Consider the following 19,312-nt stretch of genomic DNA (forward strand, 5'->3'; position numbering starts at 1 on the left):
TCTCTCTCAACCTTTTGCATCTCAGGGTAACTGATGCTGATTTGATTTTGAAGATTTGCTGAAGACAGCTTTGAAAATGTTTACGTGCGGAATGAATCTCTTCGCACACAAATAGACGTCAATTGACGACCTCATACAACCTAGAGAAATATCACGCATCATGAACATCAGTTCCTCGAATTAAATTCTTAGCCCCTTGGAAATTCCACGGAATAAAAAATATTTATGAGCATCCTGAATCCTTGATACCAAGGTTTCTTAAAACTAAATTTAGAATTTCGTTTCCTTTTTCTCAGGGCGTTGCAGGTGGCGTTGTTCAAACGAGTTGCAGAAGGGTCTTCGATAATCTCAAGAGACATAATAATGCTTTGGATTATTGTTGTATTGATGAAAGATCTGTTGTTCCCTCAAAGATTGTTGAGGCTTCATTCGACCTTCTCAGTGGGACAGGGGAGATAATCTCTGTTACCGAAGAGGAGACTATTATTGAGAGTGGATCAACTCTGAAACAGGGGGTCTTTCTCTACGTCTTCTCCCTAAAACTTCTGAATTGTACACACTTTTAAATAACCTATCATCATTCATTTTTTCCACATTATCTTATCCACCCTTTCACCTATGCTGTATAGGAAGCGAACAGCTCACAAGTAAAAAGTGCAAAAGTAATGTTCAAACCAAAATTGGCAAATAACTGCAAAAAAGAACAAAACTTGTCATACAATCTTGAATACCATATATAAAGACGGATGCATTCAGGTTCCAAACCAACATTACTAGACGTCTTCACTGTCATTATTAATGTAAAAAATTATGAACACTGATAAAATATAGACATTGGTCAACTTTAGACGCTGGAATTTTGCAGTTCAATGCGAACATTTAACGAAAAACAGCACTCACAAACTTTTCTCACGACATTCCTTTATTAAGGGTGAACAACACCTGCTGAAAATATGCTATCCTCCTCTAATATGTTATTAGGTGATGCTGTGTATACATAAGGAGAGAGAGAGAGAGAGAGAGAGAGAGAGAGAGAGAGAGAGAGAGAGAGAGAGAGAGAGAGAGAGAGAGAGAGAGACGGGCGGCGGTTAGAAAGTATTTTATCCTTGATTCAACAGGTTGTCCGAGTTGCTGCATTGGAAGGAAGGAGAGAGAGAGAGAGAGAGAGAGAGAGAGAGAGAGAGAGAGAGAGAGAGAGAGAGAGAGAGAGAGAGAGAATCTTTCTATATAAAATGGCATGCACATCCAAATGTTTTTTTCCGTGCGCAGCACATAGATTTGATATTTAGATTATTATCGTCCAGTCCGAGATCAGCCTTTCTCACTAGTAGCCACTATGAAAACAGGCCTATATAGAACGAAAGTACTTCCGTTCGAGCTTCGGATGGTCCGTAACGTCCGTAAGGTCGTGCCCTTCAATTTCAACTCTCTTATATTACCGTCATTTATTTTCCCTTATTCTCTCTCTCTTTCTGACCTTGCACCTTGTACTTAAACGAAAGGGTATCATTTTCCTAAGCCTTACAATTTTTCACTTCTGTTGCAAGGTATGAATGATACCCAGCAACTGAAAGGACATAAAAATTAACAAATAATTAAATACAAGTATGAAATTAGAAAAAAAAATTATGACACTTAATATCACGAAGATATATCTGACGTTGATCTCGACTAGAAGCAAGCATGGAGGCCACCTTCTTACCACACATCCCACCCCCACGGTTCCTTAGATCCAGAATTGAAGGAAATCCTTTGGAAAGTCTGGTTCAGCGACAAGCTTAGTTTAGCCTTGAGCCGATTCCCTAATTGGCCCACGACTCAAGGAAGCGTTTGGAAGGATTCTCTCCTCCGCCGCTGGTGCCGACTAATTGATCAAAGACGCTGCTGTGATAATATTCGTGACTCTCATTCACATCCTATCCCTCCTTGAGAGAGAGAGAGAGAGAGAGAGAGAGAGAGAGAGAGAGAGAGAGAGAGAGAGAGAGACTAACCATTTGAGTTGGGGAGAATATTTATTGATTCAATAAGTTGTCCTAGTGAATACTAGGAGAGAGAGAGAGAGAGAGAGAGAGAGAGAGAGAGAGAGAGAGAGAGAGAGAGAGAGAGAGAGAGAGAGACTAACCATTTGAATTGGCGAGAATATTTATTAACTGATTCAGTAAGTTGTACTATTGACTGCTTGAAGAGAGAGAGAGAGAGAGAGAGAGAGAGAGAGAGAGAGAGAGAGAAGAGAGAGAGAGAGAGAGAGAGAGTAAACATTTGAATTGGCGAGAATATTTATTAATTGATTCAATAAGTTGTCCTATTGACTGCTTGAAGAGAGAGAGAGAGAGAGAGAGAGAGAGAGAGAGAGAGAGAGAGAGAGAGAGAGAGAGAGAGAGAGAGAGATAAAATCCAGCACGCAAATTGGGGACAATATTCAATACTCGATTCAACAGCGGCCTAGTGACACTATCGGAGAGATACTTGAGGTTTTGGAGCTTAAGTGGATATTAATGCCCCTTAATCAATATAGAAATCCTCATTTAATGAATGCAAGCTCAAACGGTGATCTATTTCCGCGATGGTGGTTGATAACTTTACCCTTTCGAAATAACAAGGTCATCAGGAAAAATATACCGCCATCACTGATTTGCCTAGGTTAGAAAGACTAATTACTTTATTGTCTGCAAATGAAAACCTTTACATTCAGATTCATTTTGCATATGCATGCCATCAACTGAGGTTAGTTCAAGCGCTTTCAGAGCGTTCAGTATTATGTTGGTTCGTCCATGTTTGAAAATCAAGTTCATCCTAAAATATGAATAATCGTAGTCATGCTTTAGTCATAGGCCTATTTTAGATCAGCCCCAAAGTCGTAAGTGTAACTGTTTGTTTGCTACACCGGTTTATCCCTATGCATCCTTTCCATTATTCGGCTCTACCAATTTATCTTTATTACTTTCTCCCAACCTATTTTCTAGTCGTGTTCATTAATATCATTACTGCTGTTACGAAAGCTCTGAAGACATAATTAAGGTAAACTCCAGCTAGCACATCAATGTTGCCAGATCGTCTTTAATGGAATTATACGAATTATATTCCACTAAGAATAGGTTCACCAACCACACAGAGAATATTATATTGAAAATGTACGTAATTATTTTATATACTTGCGATCAACAAAACAACGCTTAATTTCAAAACGTTTACAAAGACTTTGCATTTCCTCCTTTTGTACATGAAAAACAAAAAATTATTATTAGTAATTTTGTTAAAAACAAAATAGAAAATTATTTCAGCAATACATCCTTCAAATTATGACCTCAAACACGAGAGAGAAAAGACACCAGATTGTCACTTGTCAATCACGGTGGACTGATGAGTGACCGGCTGGATTTTTATCGAACTGGCTTCACAGCAACAAAAGTGCAGACCTTGGAGAAAATTTACTTTGTGTTTAACAGTGGAGGAAATCTTTGAATAGGTAGTTAGTCGCAAAACTATGAATTGTAATATACTGTACTCTAGTATTTCTCTCTCTCTCTCTCTCTCTCTCTCTCTCTCTCTCTCTCTCTCTCTTACAACTGCCTCTGCTGCTTGATTGTAGGCCAACAACAATTAATATGCTCATGAAATCAATAAGTAAAACAAGAATTTTACTTTAAATGATCATCTTTTTCATTGTCTCGTTTGGAAGTTCCTAATACTTGCACGAAATATACAATTGATGCCACATATTTGCTAAACTTTGGCAAATGTTTTGAAGCAATAAATACGGAGAGTAACATTCTGAATTCAAAACCTAAATAAAAATACCTGTCTCTTTTCTTTCAAGGAATTTTTTATATTTTTACAAAAATTAGATGATCGACACTTACAGGCCTAGGAAAAGAAATTCTCTCATAAAATAAGCATATATATATATATATATATATATATATATATATATATATATATATATATATATATATATATTAAGAATTTAACATCATATTAATAATTCCCACCCTCTCTCTCTCTCTCTCTCTCTCTCTCTCTCTCTCTCTCTCTCTCTCTCTCTCTTCCTCCTAAGGGAGCCATTGTAACTTGAACGTCTGTAGCCAATTATTTCACAAAATGAGTACGTATGTTAAAATTTTAACCACATACAGACGAACTAATAAATATCAATAGTCTATCTAACGTCACCATCCTTGAAAGCGACCGCTCCCCATAGTTATTTCTGGACTAGTTTCATAAGCAAGGTGTGGTTAAGTGGATGAAGCTAATACTACGAAGTCACTCCCGCTGCCCTGCTTCCCCCTACCATTCCCAACCTCCCCCCTACTCCTACCAAACCCTGGAAGTATGGGACTCCCAACCTCACCCCATCCTCCCCTTAGATTTCCTGCTTCCTTCAACAATTCTTCCTAGCAAAGATACTGTCACCGAATTGCGGTGGTCCGAAAAGTATTTCATATCTATTTGGCTAGACTTTATCGACAGGACTAGATAAAAGTGCATTGAAATGGGCAGAGTTTATTATTAAAGTATGAAAATCATAAACGAAGTTGATATCCTTTTGAAAAATCGTTAAGCATTTCATTCTAAAGTGCCGCCACTATCGATAATACCTTTCAAAATTCCCAGTATGAAGTAGGTTACGTCAAAATAGTAGTATCATTTGTCCAAACTGTACCGTATACATATAATTTAAGAATTCAGTTTCATAAATGTTGCAGGCTGCCCAAGAGCGAGAGCCCGTGTTGGCGTAAGGCAAGTTCAGACAGGACTTAACTTATTTATTCGTCTTACAGGACAGATACTGGTGCGAATGATATTTCCATGGCGTTGTTCCATAAACATGTACAGTACGTAAATATTTCAGTGAAAATTTAATTTTCTTCCACAATATTTATTATTACGAATTATTATTCAAAAGAGCATCAATTTCATAAGGAACGAAAAAAACAAATTGCTAAGAACTTGCCTACTGAGCTTCCACAGTCTAGGACAACCGTATGTGAAAAAAGGACAGAAGAGAATAAAGACGGGAATAATGAGAATAAATGCTGAGAAATCTATCTCTAACCCCAAAAAAGGTCCCTTCACCCCAGAATGTTATATTCGTATCATCTCCATAAGCCTATTTTTTTGTTGCCAACCACGAGGTCCATCCTAGGTAAGATTTTCATATATATCCACACCTAACTTTCTGCGTAATCCTAAGACCAAACAGACAATTAAACATGTAAGTATGCATTCGAAACTCCTCAAAAAACCCTCCTTCGAAGGACGTAATAACAGGCAAATGAACAATAATTAAAAGACCATATGATAAATTGGGAGGAAGAGGAAAGTCTGATGACGGGGAGTGTGGAAGGTCATGGTACGAGAGCCATACAAGCAAAAGGTCAGAGAATTTTATGATATGGTCATCATCCTGTTTATTGCAATATGTACTTCAAATAAACCAGTGACACAGAAATGGAAATTAGTTATGCATGACGACTGAAAAAAGTGAACATTTTTGAAAGCAACCTCAATCTTTTGACATTTTCTGACAAAGTTCACGCTCCATTTATTTCAGATAGTGTATATCGAACCCAGACATTTTAACAATTAGCCTTTTATTTCCACCTACTCATCTAGAGCATAGTCACTGTGATACCAACAGCAATCAACTCTACCCCGCATCAGTTCCTTTTCCTTTAGATGCTCAAATGGTTAAGGAATTAATATTCAAAAACTTGGTCTAAGTAGCATGTCGGGCAAATTAGCAAGGACAGTAACCTGCTGATACAAAACTCAAATTTCCCTTTCAGGCCCCTATACCACTGTTCCTGTTGTCATTAATACTATCACTCATTTTCAGATGAGTAAAAATTTAACAGATTGCTTATAATCACGGAATAAGGAACGAATAACCTTTACAACACTTAGTGTGGATACAAATTTCCTTGCAAGCCACGAAACCGCAGTTCCTATTACCGCAAACACCATCATTTTTATTCTTAGATGCGTGAAAATTCAACAGATTCTGTGCTCTAAATAATCACCGAATCTGACCTACGTTTACCACGAGCAAATAGGCCTAACCTCTACAAAGCTGGTGCGGATTGATGTTTTGACATGTATTGTATTAAACGTATTCTCTTCCTGCCGTCGTTTTACCTGATTGATAACTTACCTCCTATTACGAGAAAGGTCTATAGATTCTTTTTAGTTCTCTTTGGTCCTGGCTAGAAAAAGGAGAGAGAGAGAGAGAGAGAGAGAGAGAGAGAGAGAGAGAGAGAGAGAGAGAGAGAGAGAGAGAGAGAGAGAGAGAATAGATATACTCTTATCGTCGAAAAGCCCTTACTTTGTTTATTTTCCTATAGACTTTTCAAGGTGTGTGCTAATCGGCGCGTGTCCACGACTCAGGAGATAGGATCCATTAAAAATTAAGCAGCAACGCTCCAATCCCTTTCCCTGATAATTAAATTAATAATGAAGTTCAGACCTAAAAACAAATCGACTTAATGGAACAAGCTGATCTCTATTAGCTCAAGGGCGAGTTAGCTATCGTGTGTGTGAGAGAGAGAGAGAGAGAGAGAGAGAGAGAGAGAGAGAGAGAGAGAGAGAGAGAGAGAGAGAGAGAGAGAGATATTTTATGGAAAGCGTCGAATTTCCTTCGGTATTATTATGATTATAAAACTGTGTGGGAGGAGAGCTAACTGGCTATATAGAAGCAATCCTTGGCCAACGGAATCACAACTGACTCCCTTTTGAGATATCTTTCAGGTATAAAACAGCTTTGCTAGCCAGTTTCCTTAACTCAAAAATTCAAGTACTAGTTAACATGTAACTAATTATCAGACACAGAATGTCAAACACAGGTGTGGACTCCATCATCATCCAAACAGTACAACGATAATTATTATAAATCATAAATAAATCATAATAAGAATTTATATTTTTTTATATATCCTAATTCAATGGTTAACTCCAAAATGATAAAAAAAAAATCTCGTCCGTAGGCTATAATTTCAACCTGTTACATACACAGAATCTCTTCGTACTGGTGGGCGTAACCATGGTAACCATGGATTAATTTTGCACTTCAATTTCTAATTTTTATATTTATCTTAATTCAGTCATTACCTTCAAGACGTTGAAAACATCTCGTTAGTAGAAGATTCGAGCATGTACACTACGATTTCAACCACTGCATTAAAAGAACGCCTTCCTGCTCATGGGCTTTACCATGGCAACCATTGATTAATGCTGCATCTCAAAAAATATTTCGAATCTACGAATTACAGCGTGCCGACAAACCGTCGACGGGCAAGGTGGCTGACTGTCGAAACATCCGACAGTTCTAATGTCGAAACATTGACAGTTCTAATGTCGAAAAGACTGTGTCGACGAGATAAAATGCTAAAGATATAGTGGCGATAACACAGCCACATATCAGTCATGAACGTTCTTTCATTCCTTTGAGCGTTATCAGTACACAATTACCATCTGATCAAAATAGAAATCCTCACTCTGATCGAAATCCCACTCGCTTTCTTCTTTGGGATTCAAAAGTACAAAGTCAGTCCTTGAGGAAAACTTTCCTTCTTTAAATGGAATTAGTTTCAACAAACATGGAGGGTAAGAGGCTTTTTGTACAAAGGACATATCTGTGTGGTGGACATGAAAAACGACGGAAGAAATGACTGGAAGTGTAGAAGACAAGGATATTGCCTTGCAGCTAAAGAAGATCACCCTTCAGATATGTTACGATAGGATGAAAGAAAATGCGAAAATCTCGAGAGAAATAACTTGAAAATAATCAATAAGTGCACAGGAAACATTTCTTGCAGGCCCACCTGAAACGTTGCCAATGCAAGAGTCACTTGCGCGTAAAATACGAATGCGCCAGTAACGGTCCCTTGATGAGGGTTTGACCAAAGCCATTTTCGCCGATCGAAAATGAAGGGGTCAGCGTTTAAAGCACCTCAAAATAAAAATAAAATAAATAAAATAAATAAATAAAAAAAATCCTCGATTTATTAATAAAAAAAAAGTTGGTTTTGTGACGCTGTTTGAAAGGTGCAACAAGATGAAAAACCTAAAACCTCGCAGTTGCATTTTCAATAAACTGTTAGGAGAGGGTTGAAAGTAAGATAGAAGGAAGAGAATATGAACGGAGGTACAGTAAAAGGCAAGAAAGGGGTTGCAGCTAGGGGCCAAAGGAACACTGCAAAGAACCTTAAGTAATGCCTTCAGTGTAACGCATGAGGTGCAATGACGGCACAACCCCCCTGCGGGAAACATGTTTGACTGCACTTTGGAAAGCAGCTTTACACAACTCACGTTCTTACTCAGGGGAAAACTCTCCCCTTGAGTCTCGTGTCATAACCAAGAAAAATGTGGGTGTTTAGATGATATGATAGCCATCTGGCTTGAAAAGGTATAATTTATACCCACTTTCAGTTTCAATGGCTTTTGAACGTTCTGCTATAAACATCGTGGTGAAGCTCTTCCCAGGAAGTGCGGTCTGTAAGTGGTTTCTTTACTGTCTCGTCCACAGTTTATGGGAAAAATTGAGGACCTACCGTTTGCAATATTCGTATTCAGAGCCTGCTTATGTATCTGCATTTATTTCCTTTGATGATGTATACTGATGCGTAAGACTGTTTCAAGGGTTTGAGGGAGTCCTTCCAGGAAGAATTACACAATACAGTCGGTGAATTCTTGAAATACTTTCATGACTGATTAGACGTAGTTAGCGAAGAAGAATTGCCCGACGTTTAATTGTCATGGCCAGCAGTATGAACTACGGTAATACAAAATAATAATCGTGTGTGGCTCGTTGTTAAGCCCAAAGGAAACTGGAATGGAATGGGATGGAATACACAGTTTAAGCTTAAGGCCAAGCGCTAGGACCTTTGAGGCAATTCAGAGCTGGAAGGGAAATTGATAGTAGGTAGGTTTGAAAGGTGTAACAGGAGGAAAACCTCGCAGTTGCACTCTGAAACAATTGTTAGGAAAGGTGGACAGTAAGAAGGAAGAAAGAGAATATGAATGGAGGTATAGTAAAAGGAATGATAGGGGTGCAGCTCAGGGCCGAAGGGACGCTGCTAAGAACCTTAGTAATGCTTACAATGCATCCCTTGAGGTGCACTGACGTCACCACCCGCCTACAGGAAAGGAAATTGGAACACTTAGAAGCGATACCAGAGAAATTATATGAATATTTGTATTCTATTTTCTAAGTTTTATAGTTTATTTCAAACTTTATTTTTTTGTTGCGTTTTCATCCCACCTTTCCGACATTTAGTCCATTAATACTTGAAGTCGGTCGACATTTAGTCCATTAATATTTGAAGTCGGTAAACATTTAGCCTAGCGATATAATAAGTGCACATTTAACTATACCGCCACCTGATCTTTGGACGCTGTCCTAGAACTCGAATAATGAGGAGAGAAATGTAATATCAAAACACTTTTTCTCTTTATATTTATATATATATATATATATATATATATATATATATATATATATATATATATATATATATATATATAAATACGACATGTCGTAAGGTTTTCGCTTGTAATGACACTCCCTCCAAAAAAAAAAAAAGGATCCTAGAACGAGCATAAAGCCGTTTCACACCGGATGTAATGCTATGCACGCCACGCTATGGTAGCCTTGCTGCGGCACGCGGCTTTTAATTGCATTGTTTTAAGCGAGGCCATTCACACCGGGTGCGATGCTAAGCGCGCTACACTATGCTGCTGAGCCATGCTAGCTATACTCGCTATGCATGTGTTCGCACCGAAAGCTATGAATGTCTGCGAACTCACAGTTCCTTTGCTGCAGCGATGGGAGACGGTACGCTGTTGTCCCTTGAGATGGTGGGGGAGGAGGGGGAGCTATTTCTGTTAAGTTTAGCAATGAATAAGAGAAAAAAGAAGTTGGTGCATGACTCAAGTATGAAAAGACTAGAATTTGGTGAATATCATCATCTTGTTCTAGAGCTGGGAAATGGATGAGGAGAAATTTAGACAATATTTCAGACTGTCTTCAGCTCAGTTCTCTGAAGTTCTGTCATTCATAGAACAAGATACTAAGAAGGACACCAACTACAGGGAGCGGGAGGCGGGAACATCTGCTGTGAGACCCAAGTGAGCATGCGCGAGGTGAGCTACGTCCACAAAAATCGCGCGCCCGGCAATCTTGGAAGCTAAGAACGCTATGTCGCTGACATCGGTAGCATAGCTTCACACCCGGTGTGAACGGCCTCGCTTAAAACAAATGCCAGCAATTAAAAGCCTTGTGCCACAGCATGGCTACCATAGCGTGGCGCGCTTAGCATCGCAACCGGTGTGAAACGGCCATAAGCAGCTTGGAAACTAACCTTTTTGGCACATAGAGTATACACACACACACACACACACACACACACACATATATATATATATATATATATATATATATATATATATATATATATATGTAAATATGGAGCCTCGATGCTCGGTCGGTAGAGCAGCAGACTCGGACTTCATGAGAAGTTTGTGTCGCGGGTTCAAATCCGCAGCCGGCCGGTCATGGGGCGGACACTTTGCTATCCCTGTAGACACCCCGGGATTATGTATGTAATCAACGGATAGGTTTGCTGAAAGCAAATGGGTGTTACAGACAAATACACGCACAAACAAAGCCATTCCAACATCTTCAAAAAAAAAAAAAAAAACATAACAGATGCCTTACAAGTCTCGAACTGTCGGCCTAACCACTCACGTCTCCTCGCTGTTGGGAGAAAGGGAGCTGGGGATTTGGCACGATACACAAACACATGTGCTACCGGGGTCTAAGCGATGTCAGGCAGGGCAGCCGATCAAGGCTACGGCCAACCCCAACGCCAAATCAAAGTCCTTTAAAGAAGGCATCGTGCTTACCCCATATGAAAAATGGAAACAGCACGCTAAACGAAGAAGAGGATATATATATATATATATATATATATATATATATATATATATATATATATATATATATATATATAATATATATATATATATATAATATATATATATATATATATATATATATATATATATATATATATACTATATACTGTATATAGCCTATACTATATCTTCAGAATAAATGTTTGCGGATTTTGAAAGAAGAGTAATTCTGAATACTGCTCAGCTGTAAAAGAGAGACAAGATAACACTGACAGTACAGCTATCATCAGCTGCAACTGTGTAAAAATTAACGTCAAGCATATATATAAATATTATAATCCAAAGTTTCTCGTCTCCAGATTCTGATACGGATCACCATCACATCCTTAAAAAAAACAAATCCAGCGATTTGCTTACTGGGTCTCAGCTGTCAACCGCGCTTGCGCACGGAATGGAAAACTAACGGAATTATTACCAAAATCAAAATAGACTGGTCCTTTGAATTAAGCCATCTTTATGGAAACATACATATCCATTTATAAAATATTCTATTATTCTTGCTTACTTACAGGATGACAGACTATTAAAACAATGAAAAAATTAATTATCTTACCATGAATAAAGTTAAATCTTTTTTTTTTTATGCAGAACGTGACGAGGCCATTAACTTATGGCTTTCCTGAGTAGTTGCAACCTTAAGATAAAAAAAAAATGGAACAGAAGAGTGAGGCCTCTATCCAAAAAACAGTATCTGAATATTATTTTAGTATGCAGTATCTATTCAAGATAAAAAAAGTAGCTTCCCGGGAAAGCTTCTACGGAAGGGAATATGTGTGTGTGTATGTAGGGAGAGAGAGAGAGAGAGAGAGAGAGAGAGAGAGAGAGAGAGAGAGAGAGAGAGAGAGAGAGAATAAAAATCGCGAAAGAGAACCAAGAGAAGTAGCAGATAAGAAATACACCTAAGTCCGGAAGACTGTTCCGCAGTTTTACGGTAGAGATAAAGAAAATTTATATTCTAAAGAATAAATTTGTTGTTCGACAAAGCAGATAGCTTGTTCAGGAGGTACGTGCTCTAAAAGCAGAGGCGGAATGTTAATTATCAAAGTGAAGCCTGCGGACGACAGGCTGTCAAGAAAAGTGACTATGGTCCAAGCCACAGTTAACAGCGAGGAAAAAAAAAAGACACCGGCCTGGGGTAATTTTTCCCTGAAGGTGAAGTTTCCTGCATGATGTATACTACTGCAGGAACAGCAATATTTTTAAGGTCATAAAACTAAAGGTTTGACAGGGCCTAGAGTTAACAGGGATCCACACTAAAACACCAAGCTTCCAGCAATTCAAACAATTTCGTAAAGTGCTGAAAAAAACAGACGCTGAAAAAGAAAATACCTCTCAGACAGGTCAGAATCAGGTGTAGTTACAACCGAACAGTGAATTATGAAGAAAGAGAATGATGTAAGATTGGAAAAATCAATAGTGTTTTAACTAAGCTCAGTCAATCAGTCAAAGATGTTAGCTCAAATGCAACTATTGGTTTATTTTCTGAAATACATAGGTTTATCTTATGTATTTGAGAATAAAATTGTCACTGTTTAGAAGAATAGTACTATCAAGTACCATTTAAAAAGTACAATAATAATCCTACTCTTCGACAAGCGATCTTGAGAAAATTTTCATGATTCGTTTCTTAAAACATTTCCGTTTAAAGCAAAACCAAATAACAATTTAATGTCTCCTCTTGTATTTACGTCTACTTGCAACTCAACTTTTTAACCTAACCTGCGCCTCAAAACATGAAAGAGAAATAAATGCAGGAAAAAATTACTTATAAATGTAACTTGAGTTTTTACATATTTCCGTTACTTCATAATGCAGAATACATAAACCCATCGACGGTTATAACGCCAGAAAAAGATATATCTAAAGGTTGACGTAGAAACCGAATGTTGCTCAAATAGGCTGTAACATGAGCTATACCCTTCTCGTACCGTTAATTTTACAGTTCTCTTCTCTTTACTTTAAAGAGGAGGCTGATGAACACAGCCAGCTGAAGGGGCAGGCGCAACAGATAAGGCGAAAGTAGGTCTAGACAACGACGGAAAGCGTATCGCCCGACAGATCAGTGCGGTGACATTCGAGCAATTTCTCTCTCTCTCTCTCTCCATACACAAACACACGCACATATTGCCGTCAGAATTCAAGCAAAGCAGCCAGTATCAAGTGACAAAAGTGATTTAGTCAAGCACGTTCGTCAACTTGTTGCCACCACGAGCACCGTAGCTGGTGCGGAAAGCAGTGGAATAAGATTTCCATAAAACTAGGACCCACTAAGTCTAGGGTCTTAGTGGGCCCTGCATAAAACCAAAAATATCAAATGAAAATAACAAAATGAAAACAAAAGACATCCATTTTCAATTGTGACCGTTGTCGAATACGTTCCCTAAACTGACAGCAATACCAGTTAAACTGGAAAGATAGAGAGGTCATTTCTTTTTGGGTTACACTTGTGAAACGATGTTTATTTTAATAATAACACTGTTAAAAAAAGTCTGTCAAAGTCACAATACGACTAGACCTATCAGCTACAAAACCACATCTACAGAAATTTTGCAGCTGTATAAATCACTCTATTTACTAAAGTAATTTAAGAAATTTATTAACGTAATAAAATAATTTAAGAAATTTATTAACGTAATAAAGTAATTTAAGAAATTTATTAACGTAATAAAGTAATTTAAGAAATTTATTAACGTAAGTACAAGTATCTCCTGAATTAAGATAATTCCTATGCAGAAGCAACGTTCATGGGTATGGCACTCTTGATCATGTTTCTTGGGATAACTACCAATTATGTCAATGCGACAAAATATACACATACAAACACACACCTGGAGCCTTTATAAGCTGGCAAGGCATCACAATATGCGGAAAGAATTCCCTTGTGTGACGAGGCCATGAACTGATAATTTATAGACCCCCTTGAATAATACACTTCTTTTCGTGCAACTGAACATAGATAATTATTAGACCAGGGGAACTATCTTTTATCAAATATAATAGAAGACTGTTGGATCCCACGGTACCCAAATTATTGAGTAACATGCCCTACGAATTCAAACACGTAAAAATTTGGAAATAAACACGATGTAATTCGTATATAAAACAGTAGCACTGCGGATAGTTTCAAGGAAACAGGGCCCCAACAGAATTCATGAATATGCTAATTCAAATGAGAGAGAGAGAGAGAGAGAGAGAGAGAGAGAGAGAGAGAGAGAGAGAGAGAGAGAGAGAGAGAGAGAGAGAGAGAGAGAGAGAGAGAGAGAGAGAGATCCCGCGTAAACAAGTGCTAGTACTAGCGCTAAGGTGACGAAAATGCATTTCTCCCAATTCCCTATTACCTTTAGAAATACACCATTTAGTAATAATTAAACATACATTACTCAAGCCTATGCCTAATTTTTAAATTGCACAGCCCACCAAGTGTAGGGTAACCTTTACGTGGTGGGCTACGATATTTTACTCAATCTCGTTACTTTAAAAGTAAAGTCCTACTAAAGCTTATTTCTTCGTATGATCTTACATTCATCCTCCCATGGGGTTAGCGAATCGCCTTGTTCAGAGTGCCTTCTCCATCCCTATGCGAGATCGATGATTAAGGTGTACTTTGCGAGGAGCTCTGTACGAACTGAATTGAATATAGAATTTAGGCCAAAAGCCAAGCACTAGGACAGTGGCGGATTTGTTGTGGGGGGGAGGTCACCCTTTCAGCTATGAATGGCGCCCCTAAGAGTGGATTATTATCACACATCAATGTCTGCAAAAATCCAAACTTATAATAACAGTAGTAGTAGTTGTTGTTGTTGTTGTTGTTGCTGTTGTTGTTATTGCTGCTGTAACAATGGCGGTGTAAAGAACAGATTTTCAGAAATCAAGTGCAAAATAAAAAAAAATCAACGCTGAAACAACGGGCTGAGAGGGACTAAAAATACGAGAAAGAAAGAACAGAACAGCAGGTCAATGTGGAAAGTAATGAAACAAAATTCTTAAGTTGCAACAGAGAGAGAGAGAGAGAGAGAGAGAGAGAGAGAGAGAGAGAGAGAGAGAGAGAGAGAGAGAGAGAGAGAGAGAATCTTTCTTGAAACAGACGAGTACAACAGTCAATGTTTATAGTAATGCAAGTATAGCAGATAATTTAACATTTGTGGTAAAGAATGGTATGAATGATCTATATTTCAGTTTTGATCAACAGGTATTTAACTATTGAAACTGGAATGTATTATATACCCAAATTTCAATCAATCAGTAGAGATCTGTTACTAGTTTCTATCTAACAAGAATTATTGGTTACAGGTTTTTTATATTAACCACCATAAAAGTACCAAAACTTGCCCCAAACTGCTCGTGAAATTTATAAAGTGTTTTGCTACGCCCCTGACGCCGCGGGGGGGAGGCACCACTGACCCCAGACCCCCTAGCTCATTGCCTCGCGCCTTCGGCGCTCGCCGCCCTTTACTTTAACAAACAGCTCCCCCTCTTTCCTAAATCCTGGATCCGCCACTGCACTGGGACCAATGAAGTCATTCAGCGCAGAAATGGAAATTGACAGTAAAAGGTATGAAAGGTGTAACAGGAAGAAAACCTCGCAGTTGCACTGTAAATCAATTGTTAGGAGAGGGTGGAAAGTACTATGGAAGAAAGAGAATATGAGCGTAGGTACAGCACAGAGAAACGAAAGGGGCTGCAGCTGGGTGCAGCTGCAAAGAACCTTAAGCAATGCCTACAGTGCACTGCACGAGGTGCACTAACGGCACTAACCCCTTGCGGAAAAGAGATCTGTACGTGACATTTAATGTTCTTTGCTAAGGTTCTTCCACCCTTGACTTCATTGTTTATATAATTGCCTTTGGACTCTTCCCATATTCACATAATTAGATTTGGAACTTTCTCGCTGGACAAAACCGGTGACTTCGCCTCTCAACAACACCCTTCACCTTGTCTTACTTATAGTTTCTGTAACATAGACCTATACATATCCCATCTGGTATGCATGTTTTATTTTAAGCTCTGAACTGTGTGTGTAGGCTGATTACTCATTTGCTGTTGTAATAAGGCTTATATTTAACACTGGTGGTAAAACTGAAGTAAAATATGTTGTCAACTTCGCAAAATGCTGTCACCTGTGCACGATTAATCAGCCTGTACTCAACTACTTGAGCTACTAAAACTATTTGGCCAAACCTACACGGAATGGAATTGTCTTGAATAATCCTTTTGATAAACAACATTAGTGTAACCCGAACCGAGGCCTATACTTTGCACATACTAGTCTTGACAATTTCTTGGCCTATGTTACGCTGTTTTAACTGTGTAACGTTAGAGCTAATAAGTATCTCCACGTGACTGACCCTATATTCAATTGCGTAAACAACTGCCTGTTGAACATGGGAAATGCTTAAGCATAGTCCGCAACAACGGTTTTCATCATGTGCACAGGTCAAAATCGCATGTTGGGTGCACGAGACCTACACCCGGCTCGGATCCTCCTGTCAGTTGGTAAACAATAAAGATACTGAATTACGAAATAATAAATTATTACTTACCAGATATCCTGAACTGCACGTAGCCCACACCAGGCGACTTGAAATGAAAATCAAGGCTGTCTTTCTTAAGCTTGAGGTAGTGTTGTTTCGCCAACATAACGTGGGGGGGTAACATCGACTGTACCTTGGTCTGTCAACAATATAGGTTACTTACAACACGGAGTCTTTTAATTTAACACTGTCGTTCAGAGCATGTCACAATACACAAGTATAATCATTTATACACTAGATATACACATAAACCACAAGGAGCACCCTACACCCGACACTAAAGGTATAATGTAACTACTAGTTGTCTGCGTCTCTGGGACGAAGACTGTAAACTGTTGTGGGCCAAAGTTGGCTGCCTGCCCAGAGTGAGTCTTTCCAACGGCTCCCTCAATTTTTATGTCATGAACTTCCTTAGGCCCTCTCTGAGTTTCATCTTCTACATGACTGATAAAATGTATCTTCATACTTCTCAAAAAAATGATCTGGTTTTGAGATTTCGCATACTCACGATAGTAAAACTCAAGGTTACCTTCAATAATGTTTGACCAACATACGTTTGCTTTACTTTATTTTATAAACATATTCTGGAAATCATTTAAGTCTGGATTCATCAATACGCACAACCACATACAGACACTAATATATATTTTCTCATCTGGAAAACGTAGGGTCTGTCTCTCTTGCTAGACCTATTAGGATATTCAGTTTCTTAGGAAACCGTAATGAATTATAAGCGTCGCTAACGAACTGTTTGACATATATGAGAAGTGAAGCTTATATTTTACCAAAAGAAGTAGGTTACTCAGATAAGTAAGGCGTAAAAGTTTACCATTCATCTTTGCCGACACGTCAATGCCTTGTGGATTATATTTGATATAAAAAAAAGGTTAAAGCTTCAATTTAAAAAGTAACACACAGTCTACTCATGCATTCCTCGGCAAGAATGAAAAAAAACAAATTGGGTTTATAATATTTTATTTCATACAAAACTGTACAAAGCATAAAGAACTAACTGATGAGTGATGATGAATGACAAAAGAGTTAGATAGTGATGTGTGGTGGTGACGCATCTGAATGATGAATGCAATGGCTAGTAGTTTCACCATTATACCAAAAAAAAAACTATAATCATTCTCCCGCACTGAGAAAGCAAATCAGGAACGGGAAATACTAGACTCACAATCTGACTGGTCTGCCCTCAGACAACTAACGCATATTGGAGAGAAAACATTCACACATTAGTGACACATATTTTCGTGATTCAGTTATACATAGTGACACAATATTTAATTTTAGATATGAACTCCAGCGGAACAAGGGTGAAGGAACGAAGCGTAAGGAGAACCAATGTTATCCCTGAAGATTATAGAATGGAACAACCCTATCAAAGTGGACGGAATTCAAACGCTGTCAACTGTCATCAAGAGAACACTTCAGCCCTTCCTGGGGCAGCCTTCTTTTCATCGCATTTCATAACAGTGTTAGAAGTTGGAACCCAAAGAAAGAACTATAAATAACGTCCTATATTGTTACTTGCCCATACATATACATATATACATATATGTAGATATATATATATATATATATATATATATATATATATATATATATATATATATATATATATATATATATATATTATACAGTATATCTATATATAATATACATATATACATATATATGTATATATATATACATACATACATACATACATATATATATATATATAGTATATATATATATATATATATATATATATATATATATATATATATATATATATATATATATATATATATATATATATATATATATATATATATATGTTATATATATTATATACATGACGTCAGAAGGTGGCATAGAGGTTGTTACCCAACGGACACTGGAGTGGGCTAAAGATTACATCCCATATATTAACTTATTTGCCCTAAAAATCTTTAATTTAAATCAAGGAATGAAGGCCAATGATAATGAAAATTTCGAATAAGACGAAAAAGATAATTCACTAATCTTGCAAGGTTACAGTAAAAATTTAACGATGATACTCGCAGAAACCTTCATTGTTACAGTTCTTAAAGTTATCCACAAGTCTGAAATCGCTCTGATACAATGAAACAGATGTCCACAAGAAATGTTCCTCGTGCCTTAATAAGTCACAGAAACCATCATTGGAAAACAGGAGCTCTATGTTGCCCAACCTTCTACTTTCTAGTTCGCAGGGAATAAATCTATTTGGTAATTGCTTTGACACTGGCAGGAAAATTTCGTAAATAAACATATATATCCTATAGGTCACTTAGGCTTGGTAATAAATATATACAAATAGGGGCCTAAAGAGCTATAAGAGTATCATATAAAGGGATTATATCGATTCAGAGGGGAGAGCGGCAGATGATAATACGATAACTTCGTTATCTATCTGTAACCTAGCACTCTAAGAAGAATAGCAAGAGGGGAAAAAATGAATAAAAAAATAACATACTTTTCGTCTCTTGTTGTTAAATACCGGTGTTGTTCCTTCGACTTTCAACACAAAACATACTTCATAAATCACGCCTCAGTTTTAAAAACTTCGTTTCAAAGAGGAAAAGCCCCGCAAATATAAAATAAAAAACAATTCCTACGTTTGGCGATGACACCCAGGATCACGTTTTCTCAATTTTTTTTTTAAATCTATAAATTAACGCAGACATATTCCAGGATTCAAGTACCCGAAATGTGAATCCTACGTCCACATTGTACTTTGTATTTCTTCACAGAAAGTAGTAGCAGTAGTAGTAGTAATAATAATAATAATAATAATAATA

The 19,312-nt window shown here is 37.6% G+C and overlaps 1 protein-coding gene across 2 annotated transcripts in view; it reads right to left on the reverse strand.

The window, feature by feature from the left end:
• Nucleotides 1-16,839, reverse strand: part of LOC136843320 (FAD-dependent oxidoreductase domain-containing protein 2-like) — a 217,614-nt gene extending 200,775 nt beyond the window's left edge. For both annotated transcript variants that reach the window (XM_067111594.1, XM_067111592.1), the window contains exon 1: nucleotides 16,512-16,839. The gene's annotated coding sequence lies outside the window, so the exon portion shown is untranslated. The remainder of the gene's footprint in view (nucleotides 1-16,511) is intronic.
• Between the last annotated feature and the right edge of the window lie 2,473 nt (nucleotides 16,840-19,312).

Source organism: Macrobrachium rosenbergii, chromosome 11, assembly GCF_040412425.1.
Source record: "Macrobrachium rosenbergii isolate ZJJX-2024 chromosome 11, ASM4041242v1, whole genome shotgun sequence".
Taxonomy (NCBI): Eukaryota; Metazoa; Arthropoda; class Malacostraca; order Decapoda; family Palaemonidae; genus Macrobrachium; species Macrobrachium rosenbergii.